The sequence below is a fragment of the Schistocerca cancellata genome, chromosome 2, assembly GCF_023864275.1.
Source record: "Schistocerca cancellata isolate TAMUIC-IGC-003103 chromosome 2, iqSchCanc2.1, whole genome shotgun sequence".
Classification (NCBI taxonomy): Eukaryota; Metazoa; Arthropoda; class Insecta; order Orthoptera; family Acrididae; genus Schistocerca; species Schistocerca cancellata.
Genome location: NC_064627.1, coordinates 476,958,978 through 476,971,132, shown reverse-complemented (window position 1 = coordinate 476,971,132; position 12,155 = coordinate 476,958,978). Strand labels below are relative to the sequence as shown.

General features: G+C 38.4%; 1 protein-coding gene across 1 annotated transcript in view; it reads left to right on the top strand.

Moving 5' to 3' along the window:
- LOC126161997 (N-sulphoglucosamine sulphohydrolase) overlaps positions 1–12,155 on the top strand; it is a 119,524-nt gene that overhangs the window by 105,920 nt on the left and 1,449 nt on the right. The window lies entirely within an intron of this gene.

Below are 12,155 nucleotides of genomic sequence, written 5' to 3'. Positions count from 1 at the left end.
TTACTGCATGCATTATCAATCAACCTAATAAGAGCAACCATTTCTGATGGGGTACAAATTTGGCAAATTCAAGTGATGTCTGGGAGGTATAGCCAAACACTGTAAATTCTGAACATGTTTCAGTGCTCATTGTTGTGTGGGATATGGACAGCATACGTCACACAGAACAAGACTAATAGAATTGTAGCTAGTAGTACAGTAAAGCCATAAATCTCTCTAAAAATCTCATAACTGAAGTTTAATAATGCATTAGGAGGTAAATGGTGTTGAAGTTATGCATACATTATCATAGAAACCAATAGTCATGTTTGAACCACAGTTTTGTAAACTTTATCCAGGCATTTTGGTGGGCTATTGTGAATCAACGTTCATGGTATGGAATCCAGAAAACAGGTACTCCATATTAAATATAGACTGTGTGTGATGTGCAATAGTAACATGATGTGCCTTCCATTGAAAGCCTGTGAATATTCATGAAGAGACAGAATGAATAACTAAAAGATGAACATATAGAAGAGAAATAGAAGCCTGTTGAAAAATGTTGAGTGGAACTTTTCTTGTGATACACTGATAGACTACCAGGCTCTACTGTTACTGAAAGATTATCAGTCAGTAAATATGCTATAAAATCTGATCAGTACAGCACCATTAATTTCAGTTAGCCTGTTACTACTTCCTGACACATAATGACATTGGGGAGTATTTCAATGTAAACAGACAGCATTTGGCTATCAAAAGGAAAATTTGTGAAGCCTTCAACAACTACTTTAGCAGAAACTTATTGAAAGACATATAACAGATCTGAAATAAATTCTGTCATATGTAAAGGTGACAAAAGTTAGTGTCTAGGCACTCGTGGATGGCACAGGAACTGAAATTGAGGGTTTTATTGTTGTTGTTGTTGTTGTTGTTGTTGTTGTTGTTGTTGTGCTCTTCAGTCCAGAGACTGGTTTGATGCAGCTCTTCATGCTACTCTAGCCTGTGCAAGTTTCCTAATCTAGCCTGTGCAAGTTTCTTCATCTCTGAGTAACTACTGTAACCTACATCATTCCGAATCTGCTTCGTGTATTCATCTCTTGGTCTCCCTCTACCATTTTTCCCCTCCACACTTCCCTCCAAAACTAAACTTGGTGCCCCTTGATGCCTCAGAGTGTGTCCTACGAACTGATCCCTTCTTTTAATCAGGTTGTAACACAAATTTCTCTTCTCCCTAATTCTATTCAGCACCTCCTCATTAGTTACTTGATCTGCCCATCTAATCTTCAGTATTCTTCTGTAGCACCACATTTCGAAAGCTTCTATTCTCTTCTTTTCTAAATTATTTATCATCCATGTTTCATTTCCATACATGGCCATACTCCATACAAATACTTTCAGAAAATACTTCCTGACACTTACATCTATACTCAATGTTCACAAATTTCTCTTCTTCAGAAACACTTTCCTTGCCAGAGCCAGTCTACATTTTACATCCTCTCTGCTTCGACCATCATCAGTTATTTTGCTCCCTAGATATCAAAACTCATCTACTACCTTAATGTCTCATCTCCTAATCTATTTTACACAGCATCACCTGATTTAATTTGACTACATTCCATTATTCTCCATTTGCTTTTGTTGATGTTCAACCTTATATCCTCCTTTCAAGACACTGTCCATTCTGTTCAACTGCTCTTCCAGGTCGTTTAATGTCTCTGCCAGAATTACAATGTCATCGGCAAACATCAAAGTTTTTATTTCTTCTCAATGGATTTTAATTCCTACTCCAAATTTTTCTTTTGTTTCCTTTACCGCTTGCTCAATATGCATATTAAATAATATTGGGGATAGGCTACAATCCTGTCTCACTCCATTTTCAATCACTGCTTCCCTTTCGTGCCCCTCGATTCTTATAACAGACGTATGGTTTCTGCACAAATTGTAAATAGCCTTTTACCCCCAGTATTTTACCCCTGAAACCTTCAGAATTTGAAAGAGAGTATTGTCAAAAGCTTTCTCTAAGTCTACAAATACAATCCCTTAATAAGGTCCTCTGCTCTTTGTTGTGTAGGTAAGATTCTGCCCATGAAAAATGAATGCCATTAATGCCATAACAGTTTGATTTGCCAATTAGAATTTTATGAGTCACAGAATATACCAATTTAGTACAGTTATTTTAATGTTAGCCTAGAAACACCATTATAGCCTGTAGAATGATTACTTTCTAGCAATCCAGTGAATTTTATAATTTCCATAGTTGATTTATTTTTGAATTTAATGTCTGTTAGTGATGCATGAAGTGTCTGCAATAGGAACATTTGCTCTCACTTTGAGGTAGTAATCACTGAATTTGAAAGGTAAAGTAAGTTCTGGTGACATGTATGAATAATAGAATCACTGAACTGCTGACAGGTACAAGAAGCTTCACTTGGTGGGGAATTGACAGCATGACCATGGCATGATTCATTCTCACTCTTGATGAATTATGCCAAAACAAAAACCCTGGAGGAGATATCATCCTCTCAGAATTATTGAGAACTCTGGGAGAGCCAGCCATGACAAAAATATTCCACCTGGTGTGAAAGATGTATGATTCAGGTGAAATATCCTCATACTTCAATAAGAATGTAATAATTCCTGTTCCAAAAACAGCAGGTGTCTAAAGATGTGTAGGTACTACTGAGTTATCAGTTTAATAAATCAGGTTGCAAAACACTGATATGCTATATTTACAGGAGGATGTAAAGTTAGTAACAGCTGATCCCAGGGGTGTCAATTTTGGTTCCAAAGAAGTATAGGAACATGTGAGGCAATACTGACTCTAGGACATATCTTACAAGACAGATTAAGGAAAGACAAACCAATTTTTCTGTACATTTAGAGAAAGTGTTTGACAATGTTGACTGGGATTCACTCTTTGAAATTCTGAAAGGGATTAAAACACAGGGAGCAACGGGTTATTCACACCATGTATAGGAATCAGAATGCTTTTATATGAGTTAAATATAATGAGACTTACCCAACAAAAGCGCTGGCAGGTCGATAGACACACAAATAAACACAAACATACACACAAAACTCTAGCTTTCGCAACCAACGGTTGCCTCGTCAGGAAAGAGGGAAGGAGAAGGAAAGACAAAAGGATTGGGTTTTAAGGGAGAGGGTAAGGAGTCATTCCAATCCCGGGAGCGGAAAGACTTACCTTAGGGGGAAAAAAGGACAGGTTTACACTCGCACTTCCCACGTGGAATGTTTCCCTCTATTATATTTATATGAGTTAAAGTGCTTAAAAGGGAAGCAGTCTTTGAGAAGGGAGTGAGAAGGGAGTATAGGCCTGCCTCTAATGTTATTCACTGTGTACTTTAAGGAAGTCATGAAAGAAACCAAGGAGAAATATGGAAGAGATTTAAAGTCCAGAGAGAGAGAAAAGTAAAACCTGTGAGGTTTGCTAATGATGTTGTAATTCTGCCAGAGATGTCAGGGTCTTGGAAGAGCAGTTGATTGGAATGTGTAATGTCTTCAAAACAGGTTATAAGATGAACATCAAAAAAGGAAAAACAGTGGTAATGAGATGTGGTTGAATTAAATCAGGTGATGGTGCTGAGGGAATTAGATTAAGAAATGAGGCACTAAAAGCAGTAGACAAGTTTTGATATTTGGGCAGAAAAGTAACACATGATGGCTAAAGGTAGAGAGGATGTAAAATGCAGATTGAGGACAGCAGAAAAGCGTTTATGGGAAAAAAAGAAGAAATTCATTAGTATCAAATACAAATTCAAAAGTTAGGAAGTCTTTTTCTGAAGTTATTTGTCCGGAGTATAGGCTTATACAGAAGTGAAATGTGGATGATAAATTATTCAGACAAGAAGAGAATAAAAGCTTTTGAAATGTGGTGTTATGGAAGAATTCTGAAGATTAGATAGGTAGACCGAATAACTAGTAAGGAGTTATTGAATCAAATGGGAAAAAAGTTAATGGCACAACCTGAACAAAAGAAAAGAAGAGGTTGGTTGACAAAAGAAAAGAAGAGGTTAGTTGAGAGGACACATCCTGAAACATCAGTTTATTAATGGGGGAACTTGGAGGGAGGGGGGGGAGGGCATAAAAATTGTAGAGGAAGATCAAAGCTTGAATTTAGTAAGCACATTGAAATGGATGTAAGTTGCCATATCTTTGCAGAGAGAAAGAGACTTGTGCAAGACAGAGAAGTGTGGAGAACTGCTTTAAACTAGTCTTTGGAATGAAGACAACATCAACATCAACATCAACATCAACATCTTGACAGCATGATTCATTGTGCTTGACTTGCATCGTGTTACCTTCCTGTTGATGAGCAATAGGTCTAAACAGGCAAATGAGTCCTCCCCCCCATGAACCATGGACCTTGCCGTTGGTGGGGAGGCTTGCGCGCCTCAGCGATACAGATAGCCGTACCGTAGGTACATCCACAACGGAGGGGTATCTGTTGAGAGGCCAGACAAACGTGTGGTTCCTGAAGAGGGGCAGCAGCCTTTTCAGTAGTTGCAAGGGCAACAGTCTGGATGATTGACTGATCTGGCCTTGTAACAATAACCAAAACGGCCTTGCTGTGCTGGTACTGCGAACGGCTGAAAGCAAGGGAAAACTACGGCCGTAATTTTTCCCGAGGGCATGCAGCTTTCAGGGTGTCTACATGGACAAGGCAAAATAATTCCCGGATTTTCCCGGATTTCCCGGTTGAAAATACACTTTCTCCCGGGTGAAAATACACTTTTTCCGTGTTAAGTGACAGTATACTTTTTCTCGCCACTTATCAGTCCTTTTATGGTTTATGGTTTTATACACCTGTGTAGAATTTCCCGGCACTTTAGAAAATGAAACTCAGGGGAAAAAAAACACGTTTTGGAAAGATCTTTGATGTGCAGCAACATATGCACTGCATATTTCCGTGTTACGAAGGTATAAATTCGAATTCCATCAAACACCGCATGTTGCTTTCCAAAGCATTAAAATCGAGATTGCGACGCGCTTTTGTAAGCGAGTCACAGCTCATGTCACCTGATCTCGCCAGCTGATGACAGCATTTGACACATGATGTATTCAGATCATTCTGAAGTAGCGTGAACACACAAATAAGAAAAATTAATGGATTAAATTAATGTACAATTGTTGCTACACGAAAAGCAAAGGTATCACATATAATATTGGTCTCTAAGATTAATAAGCTGCAAGAGAAGCTAAGCTTCCACATGTATTGTTGATCTTTTTTGCGCGTCATACATCACATAAATGTGCCAGTAAATTTTTTTAATAACGACGTAAATGTCTGATCTTCTGGGCTCGAAATTCTTCATATGGTCGTCCCCAAACAGTTGATTTTTAAATGAGAGTCAAACGCTCTGTGATTTAAGAAATTCGTCGTACACTCTCTCAAATAGTTTATCTTACATAAAAGGAAATTTACTTTGAAAGTAACGCTTTTCAAAGCAATATTCGCAATATTTTTCCGTGACTTGTTAGAAAGGTACGTTTCAGCAGTTGCCAGAGAGCGCCAGATAACAGGCGTCACTGCGCTTGCGCAGCTACGATGACGCAGGAAGCCCGCATGTTCGTGCGTGTGAAACATAAAAGATCTTGCATTAAAACGAATCTAATGTAAGAAACTGTCACGTCACGCTCATTGGAGGCAATTTGTTGTTAAGAAGCACTGCACAGTCTTCCTAAAGCCTTTGACACACTTTTCTGTTGGCAGATGCTTGTAAGAGCACTGTGTTTTGTTGTTGTATATGGCGCATTTTCTTTGTGACGTAAGTTTTATTTTCGTTTTTTTCTCTCGTTCATGTTTTGTTGCTGCAGTATTATTCTGCAGAAGCGGGATATGGTAAATTTTTTTGTTAGAGTATTGGTTCTTACCAGTCAAAATCACAAAAATTTAACTGAAAACTAAAACAATGAAAAATTCCCGGAACTCAAAAAGATTCCCGGGTTTTTCCCGGTTTTATCCCGGATGAAAAAATTCCCGGGTTTTTCCCGGATCTCCCGGTTGTCCCGGGTCGTAGACACCTTGAGCTTTACTGTATGATTAAATGATGATGGTGTCCTCTTGGGTAAAATATTCCGGAGGTAAAATAGTCCCCCATTCGGATCTCCGGGCGGGGACTACTCAAGAGGATGTCGTTATCAGGAGAAAGAAAACTGGCGTTCTACGGATCAGAGTGTGGAATGTCAGATCCCTTAATCGGGCAGGTAGGTTAGAAAATTTAAAAAGGGAAATGGATAGGTTAAAGTTAGATGTAGTGGGAATTAGTGAAGTTTGGTGGCAGGAGGAACAAGACTTCTGGTCAGGTGACTACAGGTTTATAAACAAATAGGGGTAATGCAGGAGTAGGTTTAATAATGAATAGGAAAATAGGAATGCGGGTAAGGTACTACAAACAGCATAGTGAACGCATTATTGTGGCCAAGATAGATACGAAGCCCACGCCTACTACAGTAGTACAAGTTTATATGCCAACTAGCTCTGCAGATGACTAAGAAATTGAAGAAATGTATGATGATATAAAAGAAATTATTCAGATAGTGAAGGGAGACGAAAATTTAATAGTCATGGGTGACTGGAATTCGAGTGTAGGAAAAGGGAGAGAAGGAAACGTAGTAGGTGAATATGGATTGGGGCTAAGAAATGAAAGAGGAAGCCGCCTGGTAGAATTTTGCACAGAGCACAACTTAATCATAGCTAACACTTGGTTTAAGAATCATGATAGAAGGTTGTGTACATGGAAGAACCATGGAGATACTAAAAGGTATCAGATAGATTATATAATGGTAAGACAGAGATTTAGGAACCAGGTTTTAAATTGTAAGACATTTCCAAGGGCAGATGTGGACTCTGACCACAATCTATTGGTTATGACCTGTAGATTAAAACTGAAGAAACTGCAAAAAGGTGGGAATTTAAGTACATGGGACCTGGATAAACTGAAAGAACCAGAGGTTGTACAGAGTTTCAGGGAGAGCATAAGGGAACAATTGACAGGAATGGGGGAAAGAAATACAGTAGAAGAAGAATGGGTAGCTTTGAGGGATGAAGTAGTGAAGGCAGCAGAGGATCAAGTAGGTAAAAAGATGAGGGCTAGTAGAAATCCTTGGGTAACAGAAGAAATATTGAATTTAATTGATGAAAGGAGAAAATATAAAAATGCAGTAAATGAAGCAGGCAAAAAGGAATACAAACGTCTCAAAAATGAGATCGCCAGGAAGTGCAAAATGGCTAAGCAGGGATGGCTAGAGGACAAATGTAAAGATGTAGAGGCTTATCTCACTAGGGTTAAGATAGATACTGCCTACAGGAAAATTAAAGAGACCTTTGGAGATAAGAGGACCACTTGTATGAACATCAAGAGCTCAGATGGAAACCCAGTTCTAAGCAAAGAAGGGAAAGCAAAAGGTGGAAGGAGTATATAGAGGGTCTATACAAGGGCGATGTACTTGAGGACAATATTATGGAAATGGAAGAGGATGTAGATGAAGATGAAATGGGAGATACGATACTGTGTGAAGAGTTTGACAGAGCACTGAAGGACCTGAGCCGAAACAAGGCCCCCGGAGTAGACAACATTCCATTGGAACTACTGAGGGCCTTGGGAGAGCCAGTCCTGACAAAACTACCATCTGGTGAGCAAGATGTATGAAACAGGCGAAATACCCTCAGACTTCAAGAAGAATATAGTAATTCCAATCCCAAAGAAAGCAGGTGTTGACAGATGTGAAAATTACCGAACAATCAGTTTAATAAGCCACAGCTGCAAAATACTAACACGACTTCTTTACAGACGAATGGAAAAACTAGTAGAAGCCGACCTCGGGGAAGATCAGTTTGAATTCCGTAGAAATACTGGAACACGTGAGGCAATACTGACCTTAAGACTTATCTTAGAAGAAAGATTAAGGAAAGGCAAACCTACGTTTCTAGCATTTGTAGACTTAGAGAAAGCTTTTGACAATGTTGACTGGAATACTCTCTTTCAAATTCTAAAGGTGTCAGGGGTAAAATACAGGGAGTGAAAGGCTATTTACAATTTGTACAGAAACCAGATGGCAGTTATAAGAGTCGAGGGACATGAAAGGGAAGCAGTGGTTGGGAAGGGAGTAAGACAGGTTTGTAGCCTCTCCCCGATGTTATTCAATCTGTATATTGAGCAAGCAGTAAAGGAAACAAAAGAAAAATTCGGAGTAGGTATTAAAATCCATGGAGAAGAAATAAAAACTTTGAGGTTCGCCGATGACATTGTAATTCTGTCAGAGACAGCAAAGGACTTGGAAGAGCAGTTGAACGGAATGGATGGTGTCTTGAAGGGAGAATATAAGATGAACATCAACAAAAGCAAAACGAGGATAATGGAATGTAGTCGAATTAAGTCGGGTGATGTTGAGGGTATTAGATTAGGAAATGAGACACTTAAAGTAGTAAAGGAGTTTTGCTATTTGGGGAGCAAAATAACTGATGATGGTCGAAGTAGAGAGGATATAAAATGTAGACTGGCAATGGCAAGGAAAGCGTTTCTGAAGAAGAGAAATTTGTTAACATCGAGTATAGATTTAAGTGTCAGGAAGTCATATATGAAAGTATTTGTATGGAGTGTAGCCCTGTATGGAAGTGAAACATGGACGGTAAATAGTTTGGACAAGAAGAGAATAGAAGCTTTCAAAATGTGGTGCTACAGAAGAATGCTGAAGATTAGATGGGTAGATCACATAACTAATGAGGAAGTATTGAATAGGATTGGGGAGAAGAGAAGTTTGTGGCACAACTTGACCAGAAGAAGGGATCAGTTGGTAGGACATGTTCTGAGGCATCAAGGGATCATGAATTTAGTATTGGAGGGCAGCGTGGAGGGTAAAAATCGTAGGGGGAGACCAAGAGATGGATACACTAAGCAGATTCAGAAGGATGTAGGTTGCAGTAGGTACTGGAAGATGAAGAAGCTTGCACAGGATAGAGTAGCATGGAGAGCTGCATCAAACCAGTCTCAGGACTGAAGACCACAACAACAACAGGCAAATGAGTGACACACTGTGCCATATTACTTTTGGCAATTCCCTGTGTAAATATCACGAATCTCATATTTTGAAGAGAAAATGTCTTGGTGTCGTTTACAGATCCACATCTTTTTTTCAACTGATGATGCTATGAATGTTGTGTGGTTAAGATTCTGTGTGATTTCTGATCTCAGTCCAAAATTTGTTATGAGTGAGACTTTAGTGCATTTTGGGAATGACCCACTCATACACGCTTCCCCTCTTTAGTTTCTTAGACAGTTCTTTTAGATATTGTTTTACTTTTTATTGTGTTTTGGTGGTTGATTTTATACAGGAGGTTTGACTGTTATAGGTACAGATGAAAGGGGCAAGTAGAAGACAATGAAACAGCCAAGTAATCCTCATACACATGGTCTGGAAACCAGTGGTTTCCCCAATATGACATATGCACAGATGCAGTCATGTCAGTATTACAACACTACTACTAAGGCTACATTTATTTTGAAAAACTAAAGTGAGGTGTAAAATACAAAGTAATAAACAGTTCTTGTTTGATTTTATCATCATTTCAGATACCTTAATACTGGTAAATAATTTTTCGACGACATTGGTATTGGTCATGGCTCGCCATTACCATAGCCTTTCCCAACTTGAACCTGTTAGGTTGTTTTGTGTGTGGTATCTAAATGCTATGTTGTATTCAAGCCTTGTTGATATTGTCTATGAACTTGGGAATGGATTGTGGATGGTTGCCAAGCCATCTAGAACACGTGTGTGGGCATCAGTGAGGTGATGAGCTGAAGCCTGCCTTCACATGAACAGATCATCATCATTGTCTTCATCGAAATACTTGTAAGATTAATTACATACAGCTAGCATTTATATGATGTACTGCAACACAACTGCACATTTGTATTTATAATGAATAACTTGAGTGCCCTTTTATGAACTCACTGAGTTCTCTTGTTTAGCAAAAACTGTGGCATTTCTGCCACTTAAGTATGATGTTTATTTACAGCCATTCTACAAATATATTGCCCAAAACACACATTGGCAGGTTTCATTTTTTTTTCTTTCTTATGGCAAAATGTTGAATGTGGTATTGTAATAGTGCAAGAGAAAATGCAAAGTTCACTATTACAAATGTTTAAAAGAAGTGAACTTTGTAATTACACAACCACCAATGTGGCATATTAATGATTCTGGCTCATAGAGCCACATTTGTTCTTTTGGTGCTGTCTTGAATGCCCTTGGAATATTACACAAGCACGAGTGTGCTAAACACATTGATTAATTGTCCTGACAAATAAACATATTATATATCATCTTCATAACCATTGTCATCAGCCATTTAACAGCTATTTCTGGACTAAGGTCTCATCCTGATTTTTCCACAATGGTGATTTTCAGTTAGATCTCTTAATATTGCCCCTGTATTTTTTCTAATGGCATCTACCCATCTTTCATTAGGTCATCACCGCCTTGGTCTTTTCTTATGTCTTGAATTACAGCATGGAATGCCTACCTCCTGTCTGCTTGGCAACATGTCCATTCACCTTGATTTAATTTTCATTACAGTTGTAATTATGTCTTCCAATCCATGTTTAACTGATTTACTTCTTTGTTGTCCTGTCTTTCCTAGTAATTTCTAACATACTTCTCTCCTTTGCTCATTGAAAAACCATCAATTTTTGAATGGCTTTAGCATTAAGTCTTCACATTGTGCTGCCATAAGTCAAAACTGAAAGTATAAACTGATAGTAAAATTTGAGGAAATAAAAGAAGCAGAATGGAGAACCATAATAAATTAGATCCAGAGTGACTAAATGGCCCTTGCTATGTGGTCCATGCCAGACTAAAGATGCACACAAATGATTTAAGTAGCTGGTTGAATCAAGATATGCAGTGCTTTCAGGAACATGGAAGGTTCATTTGACAATGCCAGTTTATTGAAAATCAATCCAAAAGAGGCTAAAAGATCATCTAACAAGGAATACAGGACATATTTGCAGGAACTTCATTCATTCCTATTACCTGACAATAAAAGGTGAAGAAATGTGTGTTTGCTGTGATTTTGTTCTTAGCTATCATAAATGTGACATGAGTTATGTTAATAAGTGCCCTTCCAAAATGCTGTGATGGTATTACTGAGCAAGACAAACATGACAGACCCCAACCACATAAACTGTAAGAAAGTTACACAGTAATGTTAAGACAGCACATCTTGAGTTATTCTTCCACTGTAATCACACAACTGTAGATATAAATGATCAAGAACATATTTTGAATCAAACCTGGATTATTACAGTAACGTACCATACAAAGGCTATAAAGCCAAATATGAAAAGGAAAATTGCAAACCAGTATCTCTTCCAAAACACAGCCACATATTCCACAAGTACAAGTTGCGGTTCGTTAATACATTTGGTGCCCCTGCAATTCCAGGCATGGTAGCTTAGAGAACAGCAGGTGGCTGATGCTACACCTGGCGTGTTTTGACTATGGGCACTGTCTGGTCCATGGTTTGCTTACTGTGTGGATTGGATTTGCCTCAGTCTATGCTCGGGCACACTGCAGCGAATGTCAGTTGCAGTTTAGCTGTTGGTTTATCTTTCTACCATTCTGTGTTTTTTTTCAGCATAATTACAAATTAAAATTACTTTCAACAGGAATTAATTTCCTCTTACATCATTGCCTGTTTTGAGACATGTCCATAAAAATAAAATTTATGTGTAATTATTCTAAAAATAATTATTTTATAGTTAAAGAATGATAAATTGAAAACAAATACACTTACCTGCAGAAGTTTCACCACATAATGTAGAAAGATAAACCAACTGCTAAATCTCAGCCCACATTCACTGCAGAGTGCCCAGGAATGGACTGAGGCAAATTTGAGCTGCACAGTAAATAAAACTTAGATTTGACGGTGCCGATAGTCAGAACATGCTGGGTGTGACATTGGCTACCTGCCAGTCCCTGAGCTACCACACCCAACGGGACAGGGCATGGAACGTGTTAAACAGAAGAAAGATCAGTGTTATAAATGCTCTGCATTTATTTTGCTAACATAAAAGTAGAAGATGCTGAAGCGAGAAGATCATGACAAGCATTTACAGAGAAGGAATCTCACCCAAAAGAACAGTATTGAAGACAGA